General features: G+C 38.0%; 1 protein-coding gene and 1 long non-coding RNA gene across 2 annotated transcripts in view; one reads left to right on the forward strand and one right to left on the reverse strand.

The window, feature by feature from the left end:
• bahcc1b (BAH domain and coiled-coil containing 1b) overlaps positions 1 to 5,154 on the reverse strand; it is a 111,358-nt gene extending 106,204 nt beyond the window's left edge. The window contains exon 1 of the mRNA XM_007259297.4: positions 3,917 to 5,154. The gene's annotated coding sequence lies outside the window, so the exon portion shown is untranslated. The remainder of the gene's footprint in view (positions 1 to 3,916) is intronic.
• A 6,354-nt stretch (positions 5,155 to 11,508) lies between these two features.
• On the forward strand, positions 11,509 to 16,757 carry LOC107197904 (uncharacterized). The gene is made up of 2 exons (XR_001518840.3): positions 11,509 to 12,177; positions 13,975 to 16,757. It is a non-coding gene; the product is annotated as an uncharacterized LOC107197904 (long non-coding RNA).
• Positions 16,758 to 18,494: the final 1,737 nt, after the last annotated feature.

Genomic DNA, 18,494 nt, shown 5'->3' on the forward strand with positions numbered 1-18,494 from the left:
TCAATAAATCATTTTTAAACAGACCAATCTTAACAGAGATGTACCTGTAGTTAATTTAGTAAGAAGCTCTTATGTTGTCCTGTTTGACTCCTCTGACTGAAAGGTGGGTGTGGGCTGCGTGTTTGGTGGTGTACATAGAGCAAAACCCACGCGTGTTCTCTCTCACTCTCTCGCTCTCTCTCACACACACACACACACACACACACACACACACACACACACACACACACACACACACACACACACACACACACACACACAAACACACAGTCCGTGTGCCAGCGTGCTGCCCCGCTGTGGGACGCGGGGATAATTAATGCGGAGTGACTGATTGCTCTTGAAACAGAGCAGTCCCACCAAGAGCATTGTCCAGACTCAGTGAAGCGGTCCTGATTGACACTTTCCCTCCATCTTCCAGCCCCAGTCAAACTACCGGAACGGGCCGTTTGTCACCAGCGCGGGCCAAGGGTGCTGCAAGCCCGAGTTATTGTTATAGGGCGCGCTCGCGAAGCCCTCTCTCACACAGGGCGAGATCCCCTCGGTCTGCCTTTGGCTGGAATATGTTCAGGCAGAGGACACAGAGAGAAAGAAAGAGAGAGAGAGTAGCCGCTCTGAGGGGAATGCACCAGAGCGGCTTACATGCACATACATGCCCGTGTAGGTTAGAGGCTCATTCAGCGCCAGGGCGAGGAGTCACTGAACAGCTTCTGTCCTTCTGGAGATCAGGAGAGAGTAGTTCCACTGAAGATGAAAGATCAACTTTTCATTCTGATGTTAAACTAATGTCTGTTTAGTGCATTGCAGTCATTCCCCTGAATTTTTATTATTAAATTTGTAAATAGTAAAAATAGAAAATAGTTTTTCCTTTGCATTCAATACAACAAAACAATTTCTTCAATTATATATATATATATATATATATATATATATATATATATATATATATATATATATATATATATATATATATAATTGAAGAAATTATCAAATAAATGCACCACTAAGTTGGGAAATTCATTGACCCCGTGACCTGTCTTGGGTAATTCCTGCTGGTCTTTAGCACTTGTTTTTACGCCGCTGCTGCTCAACATTGTGTGTATGTGTGCCTGTAAAATAGCCATTAGTGGTCAGTATTCATAGTGTGAATACTGACCACTAATGGCTATTTCACACACTCGCACACACATTCATAGTGTGAGAAATTACGTTTGGGAGAGCGTCACAGATTTTTTTCCTGCCCCAGGTTGGTGTGTTTGTGGTGACATAGGCCTACTTTATTTCAAAAGTTCATAACAGACTAAAAGAAAAAAACATGACCCACATTTATATAGGTGTACACTATTCTGTCGCCTATCTTATGAAGTACAGCCTGTATACGTAACTTTAAAATGCCAGGTCCAGCGTGAAGAGCTCAGGCTGAACCACAGCGCGTCGTGCTTTACTGAAGACTACTCTTCGACCACCTGAAGAAGGCTGCCGGACGTACAGCTATATAGAATGGTGTGCAAATGTAAACACTAGGCTGGCATGTGCAAGCGAAAGGCCTTACCAAATAAAGTGTGTTAGCTCACAGCTCATAGTTCCAAGTTGGAAACCTGGACCATCACGGCTACGTGGCGGTGTCCTATTAGAGCACTTGACTTAATTGAATAAGCATACGCGGCCATAAGGGAGACTGCAACCCAATCGCCATCTATAATTTCCACAGAACTGCGTTTCAAACGGGGAGGTTATCAATAGGAAAACCCATCTGCGTCCAATTAGGCAAAGTATGGACTCAGCCCCATAAATGACACGAACCTCCCTCATTACGACCTGTTTTATTGAAAAAGCTAAAAGTCCAACTAAACGGGACTAAAGAAGTGTAACAGAATACACTGCACACATGGGCTGTGTTGGCTTGATTAAAAAAGACGTTCGTTATCTTCTTTACATGACTCTCCAGTGATAAAAGTAGCCGCTACACATGTGACAGAAAGACACACTTGTACAGGCCTGCAGTTAAGAAGATCTAAGTTTATTAGTCTATAGCGCAGTGCGAAGCCTAGTTGAAATATATACAAAAGAGAAAATACTGTGTCAAAGTTGCCATTTTTTTCTTATACCCAATTGTGGCTTATTTGACTAGACCCGGTGGTCCCTAAAACAGTTCTGCACAACAAACTCATGTGTAGTGTATGACAAAAGCATAGAGGAGTATAGAGGAGTGCCCCACTTTAAACATTCTCGCACGTATAACTAAACTGAGGAAACAATGTTAAACGGATGGTGGCATTACAAGGTAGCTTCACTGTGTGTAGCTGATCGATCTCATTTACATTGAGATATAACAAGATGTTCAGCATTACAGTGCTTTGATTTATTTCTCCAAATTAAACCATTATTGATTGAGCTATGTGTTAATAAGAAGTCACGTAAAATCTAGTTTTATGTAAAATTGGGAACGTTAGAAGAAAATGGCCACTGTTAATATACGTATAAAATGGTTTAGGCATGCTTACTTTCACTCTCTCTCTCTTTCTCTCTCTCTCTCTCTCTCTCTTTTTCTCTCTCTCTCTCTCTCTCTCACACACACACACACACACAGAAAACGTTTTCAACCTGCAGTGTACATTAATGAAAAATAACTCCAAGTAATTTTGTGTTTGTTTATTTGTTCGTGAAAATTGCAGACAATGTAAATAATGACGTCAGATTCAATCTATTTATATATGTATAATTACACACACACACACACACACACACACATACATATATATATATATATATATATACACACACACACACACATATATATATATATATATATATATATATATATATATATATATATATACTAATCATAAATGCATATTTTTTGTGTTTTTGCTTTTCCTTGAGACTACGCATCACCATTTCTTAGCTGTGGAAGTCCTATGTCGAACGTTCAGCAGCCGTGAGCATGCTGTTGTCAATCAGCTCCACATGCACATCAAGCCTAGAGAGAGGCCTAATGTGAAAGCCCGAATCAGGCACTAGCTTATGAGAAAAGAGCGGATTAAAGGGGTCGTTCGATTGGGGGTCTAAACAAATTCAGAACATTGCACGCCACAACACACTGCTGATATAAAACGCCACTTTAGAGCGCGTGCTACAGTAACCGCGTCCTGGCCTCGTGAACCTATAACCTCGATACACACACACACACACACACACAACACATGATTTACCTCGAAACTTCCTAAAATGGTGACTTGCTGCCTGCTTGCAAAACTCTCCTTAGAAAGTGTGTGTGATGTGTATGTGTTAAATAGGGAGTTGAGTGAATAATTTCGTTTTTCTTTCCTCCTGAAGAGTCAATTGCTGAATCGATTATTTATTAACGTTGCATTAAAGCCAAAATGTCTGACCAGAATGTGTGCAAATCTTAAAAGTAATGTAGTGTGCGCCATGGCCATGAGTCTAATCTGCTCATCTGATGAAACAGACACTATGCTGACCAACGAAAAAACATGCAAACAAGCTTATGATTATGGCCTAAACCAGTAATTTCAGCGAATAAATTTTTGCAAACCTAAAGAAATACTGCTGTAATATTGAAATGTGGCGCAAAGCACACGCATTGTGTGCTTTGGGTGACAACGGAATATTTATATTTCATAAATAGCTAAAATAAACACAATCTATGTATGTAGTATACATGGCATGTGGTGCTGAAATTTACTAGCGGCAGTGACTAACGTGTTTAATTTCGAATCAGGTAGCAAATGAATTGAATTTCTACAGCAGTAACGTTACTTTTTGTTTATGCATGTATTTATCACATATGCAGACAGAACACGCGTCAACAGTGGTTGACTGGAGAATTTTTTATTATTTTCCGGCTAATTCTGCGTTATTGTTATACATCAGAATGTGAAGAGTAGAAAACACCTACCTATAAAAACGTCAATCCGGACAACAAATCCGCTGCCTATTGATTTACGCCAAGTGGTGCAAAACGCAGAAATTCGTCAATCCCACACATTCAGCTCTGATCAAGAAAAGCCTTCTGAGGTTGTCCTCACATCATGTTCTGTGTTCGAAATCCTAACTGTTTAGACAAGAAGTGCTTTACCGTATGTTCTGGTTTGTATAATTATCTCTAAGTCGAAAAAAAAAAAACAGTGTACGGCCCCTCTTCTAATTGCCAGATAAAAGAGGAGTTGGGCTGCGTGTGTGCTGTTCTAGCTGTAATGCAGTCTACATGTAGTTTAGTGCGCGAGGCAAATCTGTCCGAATAGCGCCAACTGCCTCCTCGAGCCTCTATAATCACAAATTTATGGCTGGATGACGCGTCCTTGTCTCCCACAATAGAGCTCAGTGACATTAAACAGAAAATTGATGGAGAGACTAACGAAATTTAATCTCTGTTCTACATGCAGACCGTTACGTTTGGTCTGTTTTAGTGACTAGCGCACATACACATTTCTTAAACACACCACCACTCCCCATACACCTTATACTGTTAGTCTTTTTCCATTTTAAGGTTGCTGTAGTGCACGGGACCTTGGAAACTACGAAAGGAAAGCGACCCCCTTTCTATCTCTCCGGGGAGATATTGGATGCATTCAGTCACTACTGCCTCTTTTAAAAAGACCCCACCTTCACCAAACTACTTGTGGTAGTCTGGTTAGTCTAACCTCCCAAATGAGAATTTACCCATAAGGAACAAATCGCTCGAAATCTACCTCGCTTTTTAAGGTTTCGACACAGTTGCACAAAACTTCGAAGCTCTAGGCACCGACCGAAAGCTCACATGGTCACTTTGAATGCGAATCGTCTTATTTTCAATCCAGGTTGAGGTGGCTAAACTACCGAGGTGTAAGTTAGGTGCGCGTTCTTACTTTGCCGTGTAGTCTCTTGAGTCTGTTGGAAATCGGTTAGCGCAGAGAGAAAAGCTGGACAATCACCACAAACACACATTAGCTTCGATGAAATGTTTACTTAAGCACTTACAGCGTTACCTTGGAGTACAAGAATATCTATATCCATTACAACAGACATTGGTTATCCTTAAATAAGAGCATTGCCCATCTCTAACAGCAGGTTAGGAAAGAAATCGTATATTTTTTACATCCAAAATAGGTGATTTGCCTTGAAAGCGAGGCGTGTTTTTCCCACTCATCCCCGGAGCAAAACTCTGGCTCCCCCTCCCTCATGGGCACCGCCCTCGTAGCCTGACGTCACACCATTAACCCCCTCGGTCTCGGTATAGTTTAAGACCGAGAAAGACTCGGGCAGACTTTGCAAGGTTTTCCCCTCTGTGCTAACTTTACTGCTTGCTAACTTCGGCTATTTAACGGAGCTTAACTTTACTATGACCGCAAACAGATCTGAAAATAGACCTTAAAGTTAAATTACAATTATTATTTTACATTGAGACGCTGAAGGCTGTGTATTTTCTTTACTTTTTTGTTTTTATTAAGTATTTAAGCCAAAAGCGATACTTGCCTATAAACGTGGTAAGTCAGAGGAGTGCACAACGTCCCTTTTTAGTTCTTTCGTCGGGGTCATTAGACTACAGCGAGTCTGGCACATTTATGAGGCCTGTGCTTCATTGAGTTTCCAAAGTGCCACAGGCTCCAGAGGCTGCACACTGGGTTGTTTGAAAAGTGCCCTGATATTAAAGTAAGAAGAAAATAAAATGACCAGATAGACACAACTGTATCTTAATAGAGAGAAAACAGCAAAGCTGTATATTAAATATGTAAATTCGCCTTAGAAAACCACATTAATTTTTTAAAGGAGTATCAGTAGTCTAGTGCCTGGTATTATTTCTACCCTTTTGCATTAGAATTTGGCACCAGTACAACCTCATTACTCTCTGTGACCTAAAACGATATGCACAATGTAATGATAAACAGCATCGCTGTCAGGTTTGCAGTGCCATAAGACACAGCAATCATTTGCTTAGGAAACAAATACTCTTAATGATTGTGTGTTTTGGGTGCTTCCGTGTTTGTTTCCTAAACGGCATGTGAATGTGAGGGGTTACAATGTGTGTGCCCTAGAATAATTAACACTATTGTCTGAGCTCAGTAAGCTTAAGTGCAGCCAGGGGGAAATAAAGGCCTCAGTTGAAATGGGCCTATCCATACACATTGCACATAAATATTCTGACCACTGACCCAATGCCTTTTACATTTCAGATTCTTATCAGTATTTTTCTGTTTCCTGGTTTGTTTATGTGTGTTTTGACACTTTTTCTCTAATATGACAAAACAAAAATGAACACACGTCCTAATTAATGGCCAACATATCTGCCAACTGTCCATCTATGCAGTGATGTTTTTGGCCCTCATTCACATTGCCTCAGATCTAAGTTGCATGGAGTAATGTAATAAAATGTAATAATAAAAAAAAACTATTCAAAGAAACAAGTCCAGACACTCTCCATCTGCTCTAAGCAGATAGTTTATTGCTTTACTATCAACGCTGAATATAAAATTGGGCACATTTATAGAAGTTCTAATAAACGACTGCACTGACAATAGTCATTTTAAAGCCCGTTAAAAAAAAAAAACAACAACGACAACTGATTCACAGATCCCCCAATCCTCAAACCAACAAATCACATGCTATGTGTTATCCAAGGTCAGGCTAGAGAGATCACTGCAAAGTCCGTTTGCTTAGTTCAATGTGATCACAGCTGTGATATATTAGAAAAATCTTTTCTGTGTTCAGTTTTAAAGTCATCTGCACTCCAATAAATTGCCAGCTCCTAAAAGGTGACCCGGAAGCCAAAACAGCAGTGGTTATACATTAGAACGTATAAACCTACTCTAGGCCACTGTGGTCACATGAGCAAGCTCAGGGTTGAGACAGGCCTATGCATACAGAGTACCTCAGGGAGAGCTGCTCTCCTCTCCCTGTTCTAAAGTGCTGAGAAATGCAAAACCTGTCATGTCAGGTGCGCCAAGAGAATAAAATATGGTGGCCAGCAATTTCTTGAACAAGAACTGAATTTTTCATCTGAAACAAACAAACAAAACCTGCACAAAGGCTTATAGTGTGGAGACAGCCTGGAAGGTTGCAGTAATAGTGCAATATTCAGGAGATGCAAACAAGTATACGTTGCTTTACAACTTCTTTTTTTTGGCAGGGATTGAATTGATAAAATAAAAAGACAAGAGTAATTGTGAGATCCTAGGCCCTCCTAGCAGTGGGGTGGTTATGAATTGCATCTATGCTTACTTCTTTAGTGCAGAGAGAAGGACTTTTTAAACATCTCATATTATATTGTGATTACATGGCCCATTCATTTACAGCATAGAAAACAAAATCTATATTCACTGAGCAGTCCATTAGAAACACTATACTGTACTATATTGGGCAGGGCTTTCCTTTGCTCTCAAAACAGCCATTTATCCATACAATGTTGGATACATTCTTTTGAGATTTTAGTTTATGTCAACACCATTACCTCACAAGTCCTGCAGATTGTTCGAACACATCAAAAATGTGTTCTGTTGGATTTAAATCCAGTGCCTGGGAACAGCACCGAAGAACACTGAATTCCTTTTTGTGTTCATGAAACCAGTTTAAGATGACAATTGCTTTGTTACATTCTTCATTGCATTCTCCAGCTGGAACTAGCCATTAGAAAACGACTGAGTGACCTGCAGAAAATGCATGTGATGCCTCCTGCATTGAATGTTGATGCCAGATTCATGTTCCAGTTCCCACAGACAATTCTAGCTAGATTCCACCAACTGCACTGTCCACTGTGGGTAGTAAGGGATGAAAGGTGGCCTGGCCACTTAAATGTTATGCTTGTGAGTCAATGGTTACCACTGCAACTACTACTTCAAAAATGGACTAAACACTGAGATACAAGCTTGATGAATCTCGTGGATTTGTCTTTAGTTCTGTAGAACGCCCAGAGCCATCCCAAATCAAAAGCTCAGACAAGTCAAAGTGATTGAAAGGTCAGCGGAAATTAACATTTCTGAATTACGTCGGATTATATTGTAAGGAACAGAGCAAAAGTCCAAGTTTCACAGTGACATACATATGTATGAGGCTTTAGATTCTAAAGTAGCGAGAAAAAAGCAAACAGAGACATCTCTTTAAAAACTCAGTGGCATTCAATACTCTTTACATTTTTTCCAGGGTTTTCAAATAAGCCCTTTTATTGCAGCTGTTAAATACAGCAGCTGGGAGCAAGAGACAAGGTCTGTATTGTAGCCACCAGGCCCATTCTGACGCACTTATTTTTTGCCCTGACTGCTAAAAAACTGCCCTCCTCACATCTGCAGCGCCATCATGTGGCAGGGCAGGCAGCTCATGTGATCCTGGCGCAGTGGATGCTGTTGTTGGGGAGAAAAAGAAAAGTTTGTGAGGGCATCAGAATGCAGCTGCAGGGTTGGGGGGTACTTTAGTCAAGTGGTGGATCTGCCCAGCCAACAATGAACCATCTCTTTCTCTCTCTTCCCTCCATCACACTTTTTTTGCTGACTCTTATCCATCTCCAGGCCCTGGGCATCCTTTTTGAAAAATACACAGACAAAACCCAGCCTTCACACAATGTGTTCACACAATGACCTACGCCAAGATCCCGGGACCACGGCTAAATCAGTTTTGTGAGAACAATAAATTAGCCATTTGTATAACTCCATAAAGATACCATTTGAATCTCGTCATCTGCTCATCATTCCAAGAATGACTTTAAGCTTATATTCACCCCATCACCAAAAGCACTGGGCAAGAGACAACAAGAAATAGGTCAACAAAATGTATGTCATTAGAGTTGCTGCAAGGATGAACAGTTTCTGGGAAAGCGTGGCATGCTAAATCTTTGCCCAACAAGGTGTAAAGCAGAAATGACATTGTCTTTACACAGCCAAGTAAAAGACATCAGGGTGCAATGACCTTAACCAGAATCTGAAACTTCTCATTTACAAGCATTTCAACATTTACCCCTCCAATGACTGTATTCTTTGTGAAGATTGCTTTATGTGACATGGATTGGTTACGTTATATGACGAGTCAAATTAAATACATCCTGCTAGGAGAAGAAATTATGGCTTTCATTGTGCGTCCCTGTTCCATGCAACAGGTGGCCTCTCCTTTAGATTAATTCCAAATCCTGATGGCTGTTTTACCACTGAACAGGAAGCCCATGAGTGATATTTCATAGGGAAGGCTTATAAGGTGCCCAGACATTGAGTTTTACTGGTTACAAGAGCAAACACCGCCCTTGGCTAAAGGTAATAGAACCATCACACACACACACAGCTACTCCGTAATCTGACAATGTGAGCTAGAGATAAAATTTTAGTACCGTGGTCATAATGTTGCAGTATTGCGAGAAAGGTCTGTGGATGTCTGTATACAAGTCTGTACACACACACACACACACACACACACACACAATATATTGGGGGGAGCAGTAAAAAAAAGTAAGCTCAAATATATAATATAATATAATATAATATTCACGTTTATATAAAATCCTATTCCAACGAGGTCTGGTCACTTCATTTCCCATTATTCAGAGGTTAAAGGGTCACTCAAATATGTTGCAAAATAGTACATAATCTCATCCACAAAAAATTGCTTGCATGAAATCCACCTCTTACTCTACCACAGAGAGCTGTTTATGGCTCTTAAAGGAAGTCTTGTAGGCTGCTGCAGAGATTTTGCCATTTGCTTTGGGGTAAATAATGAAGCTTGAAAAGAACCAAATGAAGGATGTGTCCAAGATGATATGACTGAATCTGTAAAGTAGTCATATATTAAATTTACTCTATGTGAAATTTAATAAATACAGTATAAACCTCAGGTGAATTTCTGTATGCAGTAGGTATAGTTAATTGTTCCGCAACTAGTTATTCAATACTTATAGTGAAATATTCAGTACCTACAATTGATTATAAAGTAACTACAGTAAATTACTCTGTAACTGTAAAGTCAGTTACAGCAGCGAATTTATATTATAATATAAAATATACATTTATATTATAATTTATAAAATATTCAGCAACTGCATTTAATCATTCAGTAACTACAACAAAGGTTTAGTAAGTACAGTGATTTAGCAATTATACAATTTTTGTAACAAAATTTTATGACAGTGAGAAACTAAACATTGGCTAGAAAAATGCTAGCAGTAGTTTTGCGTCATCAGAAATAGCATTAAAGTACTGTTGTGTGGTTTAAATAAGGAGACTTTTGATGTACACAAAAAATCTATAAAATTAAGTAAAAAAAAAAAAAAAAAAACTTACTTTAATGAATACGTTCTAGCAATATTACACTTCCATCCGGTATAAAAGGAATCTCTCCTTCTGTACTGGGGCAGAAACTCGTAGTAGAGCGGGCGCGACAAATGTGTGCCAAATTATCAATTGTCATGTAGTTGGTGACAGACGGGCTCGGAGAAAAGCAGATAAACCCGGGCGTCGAGTAATCACCCCTCTACGGAGTTAGCCATTAATTCAGGGTTAAAGTCTATTTGCATTTAGACAAAGGCAGATCGCCCATCCATCACCACGTTGAGGGGAAGAAGGAGGGGTAAAATACTTCTCTTGTTGTCCTCCTGGGTGCGTTTACATAGGTGCAAACTAGAAACCCCCGGAGTTCTTTATTTGAAATTCGACACCTTCTGCAGAACATTTCTCCCAAAAACCAGAAATATTACTTCACATTCTTCTGCTTATTTAGGTAAAAACATTAGTCCCATAACCAGTTTCCCGCGTTGGAGGCAGTTGATGCGTGGTTTTAAGGTATTCCTGCATGCAACGTTTTTTTATTAAAAAAAAATAATAATAATAATAAAAAAAATAAAATAAAAAGAATGGGAGAGTTTTGGTACTGTGCACAGATTCTGTACTGTGCATGGTTTTAAACAGGAACGACCCACAAGTTACCGAAAGTATATCTTAATGAACATTGTACTTTTAGTGATACAAGCTTGAGCTTAACCCATTCATGTCCAACAAATCATATTATCTAATACATGTATCCCTTAGAGAATACGCTATTCTACTTAAAATGCAAAAGGAGAGTAATTATTTTTATTATTTAGTCATTTTATGATATGATTTTAATACGGTCGACACTTTTTTACCATCAGTTGTAAAACAAGCTATACAAATACATCTGATTTGATTTTATACAATCAATTTAATATTTATCTGGTAAAAAACGTGAAGCCCAATTTTACTAAAAGTAAAAAAAACTGGACTTATAATTTAAAAAATGTATAACTTAAGACTGTTATTTAGATATGCTCAGAGAACATAAGAATCCTGGACAAAAATACATTATAGTGTTTTAGGTTAATATATCATGATATATAATTACAATATAGGTTAAAAAAGAAAATATTCTATACTAAATGTTGGAGATAAATGTTTGTTGTTAATATGGGAACTACAGGGCTGCATTATCTGGCGTGTCTTGCATATGCAGGTCCCCTTAAATGCGCGCGGTGTTTAGTGGGAATTCCTTGTAGCGCTTCTTTTTTTTGTGAAGTTGGCCAGGGGCTCCCTCCCTCCTGCTTCAGCTGCTCCCCCTCCCCCTCTCTCTGCACCTCCTCGCAGCCTGGAGATCCCCTGCCCGCCTCTGCTGAAGCCCTGCTGGCCGCAGGAGCGGCGCGTTCACGGCACTCCGCACTAAACGGACGACATGAACGAGATGGAAGGGCGGCGAGAGGGACTACCTGGCGAATGAGCCGCACATCAGCGAGTGTGACGGGGATGTAGAGGAAGAAGGTGCTGCAGAAAGCGCTCCACCGCTCCCTAGGGGGATGGGGGGAGGGCCCTGGAGCGCAGCTTTGCACTCTTCAGCTCCAAAAGGCCGATAAGGACAGGGACGGTTGTCATTAACGGCCATCCAGCACATATCAGCGCGCATGGCGCGGAGCTGCTGTGGAGGAAAGCTTCTTACTGTTCCTAAATCAGCACTTGGGCTGTTTTTCTCACCGAATACACGTGGAGATCTCCGTCCTGCTACGTAAGAGCCACGGGGAGCTGCAGAGATTTGGCGCCACTTTCAAATCCCGGTCTGGCGCTCGTTCACACTCAGACTGAAGGGAGAGCAGAAGAACGAACGAAAACAGGCGATTTTACCTTAAAAAAGAATGAAACGTTATATTTTCCGTCCGGGACTTTGTTCTTAAGGAATCTGTGCTGGAGATCACATTTCGAAAAGGTGGGCTAAACCTTTTAACATTTAGACTAATCAATAAATAATTCAGCACGGCTAAACGATAAATAATTAATTACAGTCTTTATTTATTTTATTATTTTTACAATGCAGTTTGAACAGGCGATATTTTTTAGACGGCTACGACTACAATCACTTAAATAATCAAGGCCATTGTAAGACTGATTAAATCAATCATTTAGATCAACAATGAACATTTTTATGTATTTATTTATTTATTTAATTTATTTATTTTTTAATTTAGCGAATATGAAATTGACTAACCAAGCAGATTTCTTATGTTTCTATATTATTTTCACTTTTTTTAGAAAGACAATTCATGTCATTCTCTTTTTGTTTCGATTTTTAAATAATTACTTTGTAACATATTTTTAAAAAATCGCAGTATTTTTATTTTGCTAGGGCCACGATAATAATTGCTAGCATAATTCAACGCACCATTTGGAAAGCAAATCAAATTAAGGCCTAGGCAAGAGGCTGGTCTCTAAATGAACTACATATTTAAACGCTGTGGGACATTAAAAATTACGTTCTTCCTGAAAAATAAAACAAACAATTACTCGGATAAATGAAGTGATTAGTAATTGTATATACTCTTTTTTTAGTTGATTTTAAGTTGGTTTCTAATTGTTCAGATATTTAATTCGCCAAGAATGGTGTGTTTAAAATACTTGGATCAGTTTTAGAGCGATTTCTTAAAAAAATCAGTGCGCACACTGACAATCAATTTTCTATAATTGTGAAATATAAAGGTTTGATCAAAGGCAGATACATTTAATCTTGTATTCCTATCTGAATATTAATTTAAAGCGCATTCACTTGAGTATTCTGGCCTACATCCGATATAACAATGGAGCATGCTTCTCTGTTACACAGCGACATTAGTCTCATATTTCTGTACACAAAAAAAAAACTTTCATGAATTTTTCCTTTTGTCAACTGTTTTCTGAAACACACGCAGTCCCATATAATAGGCGCTATATTTACAGAGGCTAACAATCACTAACAAGACTTGAAAGAAAAAAACAATCTACATTTAAATTAATCTACGTTTACCTTTAATTAAACGTAATAATTAATACTAATAAATCACATTAAAATATTAAAACAATTAGCTGAAACTATACAAAGAGTTTGCTTTAAAAGCTTGTTTTTTCTGTGAAATAAGAAAAAATGTTAATAGGAAAACACGTTTTTAATCCAATCTAAAAACATATTATTCTATACTGTGGTATAGAATATAATTGATAAATTATTTAATTAATTTAATCAATTAATATTTATCTCTATAATTATGACGCAACCAAGAAATAGATGCGTTGAATTGACTTCAAATGTTTTTTTCCCTTTTAAAAAAATATATAAAACATTCCATTTATACCGTGTTGTCTTTCAGTTTACTTACTTTTAATATAAGCTGTATTTATGTATGTTTTGATGAAATCAAACACTATTAAATAAAATAATTTATATAAATATATATATATATATATATATATATATATATATATATATATATATATATATATATATATATATATATATATATATAATATTTTTTTCGAATACTAGCTGAAACATTTCTTACGTCTGATCTTAACTGCTCAGCCTACAAATAAACAAATAAACATCAGGGTTAAAATAAAGCATCCAGTCCTACAAGTATTTATTATTATTATTATTATTATTATTATTATTACTACTACTACTATTACTACTACTACTATTATTATTATTATTGCCCTGTTGTTTCTCTTAACTGTGTCCATGCTCTGACCACAGGCCAACTGAACGCGTGTTACCACGATCTTAAAAGCCATACGCGAAGCTTTGCACTCACGTCTTGAAAACAGGAGCAAATGGGCTCCCGAACCATATTCCCTGTCTCTGCGTCTGGTGTTCTGCTGCCAGGCTCATGTTGGCCTTAAGCTGGAAGCAGTGGAGAGGCGCTGCAGTGAGGCGCCCACTCTGTGAACTTAATCCATCCTGACCAGAGCAGGAGGGGGAGCTTTGGAGTGCGAGCAGGAGGACGGCAATAACAACAGCACTAATAATCCTACAGGAAAGGGCCAAATGTAAACTGAATAAACACAGTCGCATTAATAATTTCATTAGGCCTTGTTATGGTTAATATGAGAGTGTAATCTTTTAGAATCCCTCATGGCTGAACAATGCTCCAAACTCTCGCAGTGCAGTATAAAAGCCGAGTCAATTTTACAAACCACGGCAGTATCAACCAGAGCAATGACCAAATAGTGGTTTATACAGTTCTGGGGGCGGAATTAACTTAAATCGGATAAACACAATTAGGATATTTACAGCCCTACATTTCTGCAGCGATAGGAGGAAAATGCTGGTGAATGCTCGGACATCGACTGTCATTTTTAGTTATGATTAAGATTATACGATTGATTGTAACTTTGAATAGCCTTTATTTTTGCTTAGTACTCTCATTATGAGTTCAATTCAACTTGTTGTTTCGGTTTTCTAGATATTTTATTGGGGTCCTGGTCTGGATTACATTCATTTGTAGAGTATCTGCGGATTGACCTTTGTTGTTTTTTTTTATCTAACACATATTTACATTTTTTTTATCAACTAGTCTGAGCGAAATCATTTAATCTATATAAAACAGCGAATGCCAACTTTAATATGCATAACAAGCTAAAGATAAGCAGATAATAAATACTATAAACAACAACAACTCAAATGTCAAAGTGTAGACCGTCAAATAAAAAAAAATAACCACTGAAATGTGAAGGAAAAACATACACGTAAACATTACAGAACAGGTCAGCGATTACACTGTTTTGGACATACACATCTTTTATAAAACTGGATTTGAAGATTGTTAAAGACAATAAAGAAGGGTACACAACTCTTGTTGTGCTTAACGTTATATTAAGGTATTGTACATATATCACTCTTCGTGTGTGTGTGTGTGTGTGTGTGTGTGTGTGTGTGTGTGTGTGTGTGTGTGTGTGTGTGTGTGTGTGTAACATCGCCCTGCTTCCCAGCTGCCTCAGGTAAAACCAATGGATGACTATACTCTGCACTGGGCTGCACTGACAGCGGTCGAAACCATCCAACACAACAGTACCAGGCAAGATTGCAGTAAACATGGCTTTAAGGTTCAGTATTATTTACACAGAATATGACAAGACACCTATTTTTTTATAATATCTGAAATGAAATCCTTTTCTGATCTGTGACACTCTGAGGCTTTACATTATTTTAGCGGGGTTAAAAATTAATTACTAAACTACACTAAAATGGTCTTTTTTGGCTGCCTCCTCGTCTGGCTCTAAAGTCCTGTTCTCAGGGCCGAGGCTTCGCTCGCCCCCCTGCGGCAGCTGCTTGTTCAGCCTGCGAAGAAACGAGGGAGTCCAACGAGGGAAAAGTGAAGCCGCCATTGCATTTAACATGTGTCCTTCCTTTGAGCTTTTATCTTAACAAAAAGTTCTTGCCCGTTTTAGACAGTGTCTGTCTGATGAGCTGATGCTGTCTCTCATTAATAAAAAAAAGTGCTACGCCGTTAAATATATTTTCTAGTTTATGCTGCTTCAGATCGTGTGTTTTAAATACATTTTGCCTGCAAAACTATACAACAGCAAATCAAAACGGTATAACAGTATCTCTCAGTGCAGCCTGTATGTGTGGTAAAAGCACATTGTAACGCGAAGAGAAAGCTTCATGTTGCATTAGTGTTTTGCTACAATTAGAAAGTTAGCATTGCGCTATGCTTCGGTAATTAAACAAAAAAAAAAGATAAAAGTAAATCACTGAAACCCAACCTTGTTATAAGGTTTCCCAACATATACTCCAGGTTTAAATTAGCTTATATTTTAGATAGTGACCCCTTAAATTTAGCTGTTTTCGGTTTTCAATGTTGCCAATTTAGCCCAAAACCTCAGAATTCACGACCTTAGCAGTCGTGGAAGTGCATTTGTTTTTAAGGCCAGTTATAAGATATGTAATATTAATACACGGGTCTCCTTCGTTTTTCATATGCAATTTACTAAAAGAACTATGATTTGGCGCTGAAAAGAAAAGCGAATTGCATTTTTACAACGCGAAAACAATCTATCAGCATACTTTAAATATACCATCTGATGGTATATAAAATGTTTAAAAATACTGATATTTAAAAAAAATACCTAATTTATTTATATGTATCTGGATCCTAGCCCAGACGTGTTTGGTGCTAATATTATTAACAAAAGAAATGCATAATTTTCTATTTTAAATTCCTTTTCCTATTTTTTTGTGTTCTTTGTTGCAAATTAACTGAATAATATGTAAACATTAAATCAATGGTTTGTTGTATTATTATAGTTTTAATAAATGCAACATTTAAATTATATTTTAATCGTGACAACTGAACTTATTTGAATCTTATGTTATTTATATTTAGAAAATATCTATTTAATATGTTATTTAATATGTTATTTAATATGTTATTTAATATTTGGCATAAATGGCATCTGGTCCAGCTTAGGCCATGATTTTATTTATGTATGTAAATACACCCTGAACAGAAAGTGAATAAAAGTTTAACATGGTAACCTGTGTTGGTTATTTTTTTATTAAATTAATTAAATAATGGCAAGCAGTATAGACTTAGCAGCCAGTAATGAATCCAGGTAATGATAATGTAGCGATTGCCTTTGCTGTTGCCTTTTTTTTTTTTTTTTGTATCTTTCAAACTGCAAAGGCTCAGTCTGATACATCTTTAATATAAATGTAAAACTATTAAAATACACCTTTGATACTCTATACATAAGCTTTCAATAGACACATCCTTAAATAATCAATTTTGCAAATGAAGCTTGCAAGTGCAAATGCCTTAAAAGTTTACATACTATACAAATTTTCTTTAAAGCCAAGACCCATTAAAAAAAACTATACTTTTTTTTTTAGAAGCGTTAAGATCCACTCCTATTTCTGATCAGGTCCTGAATATTATAAGTCTGGGAGTTTCTATAAATTCCTATCAAAGCTTTTCTCAGAATTGTGAATCGGAAAACGACAGATATCAATGTTAATACATTTTGACCAGATTTAAATAGAAATGAAGAGCCCAATAATGGCCGATCATTGCCATATTCTGATCATTTGATATCATTGTGATGAAAAAAAACAACAACCCTCCATCAGCAGCTCCTCCCTAACAGCTGGTATAGAGAGGCAGTAGATGGCCAGGCCTGTGATTTGAAGGGCTCTGGGCTAAACTGCACTCTCTGGGCCCACTGCAGACAATACCCCACTGACGTGTAGGCTACCGGCCATATCTGAAGTCTCAGCCCCCTTCCTCTGCTCTTTGGTCTGCTTGCTCCACCTCCAGTGGCCCATGGCTATGACTGGCAGACAGAGGCACAGGAGATTTCAGTGGAAAGCCCTTTCTCTCTCTCTCTCTCTCTCTCTCTCTCTCTCTCTCTGGTGAGGAATGAGTATTGAGTAGGGGTGGGACAGAGTTTAGGAGTGCAGGATCTGTGGGGGTAGGGAGGAGTTGGATTGGTGCTTATTTAATTGGCTGTTGGACCTCCTGGAGTTTTAGCATTTCCACAAAATAGGATGAGACCCCTCCTTTACACACACATTTACCCCAACATCTTTTCCAACTAATGTAATTACGATTCCCGGGGATGTATCACGATGCATCAACTCCACATGCACGCAAAGAATAAAGCATAGCACAGTAAAGATCACGGCAAACCTGACTTTAACCCCCTCTCTGCATTCAGCAGTATGACATTTAGGGCCAGTGGAGGGCCCATTATCATCTGAAGTGGCATCACGGCTGGTGTCTCAGTACCGAAGCTGTTAAAAAAAAGAAATCCTTCTAAATCAAATGGCCATGCCTCAAAACAAAACATAAATAACCTTTGGATGACCCAGGATTTTTTAATCATGTCCACGTCACCTTCCACTGAAGTAGGTGTATATCCATTAGTGCAATGTCCAGCCAGATAATTCGCTGATTCTTGTACTGATGGTAAGCTGTCTACTGCACAAAACTGACGAATGGGGTTTCAATATTAATAATAAATAACTCTGAGGAGAAATCTACTTGATTTGAGATTTCAGATGCAGTTTTCTGAGAAAGGAGGTTGGTCATTTTTATGTGAAATTTATGAAAGCATAGAAGCAATAAAGAGACATTTATCTTCAAATTGAACAGCTGTGATCTAGAATTAACTAAATATCCAACTAATGATATACAGGACTAATGGATTATATTTGTGTTTTATTGCGCTGAAGCAGTTACATGTGGTGTTAAGGAGATGTGTTCAAATTGTCTT

The sequence above is a fragment of the Astyanax mexicanus genome, chromosome 15, assembly GCF_023375975.1.
Source record: "Astyanax mexicanus isolate ESR-SI-001 chromosome 15, AstMex3_surface, whole genome shotgun sequence".
NCBI lineage: Eukaryota > Metazoa > Chordata > Actinopteri > Characiformes > Acestrorhamphidae > Astyanax > Astyanax mexicanus.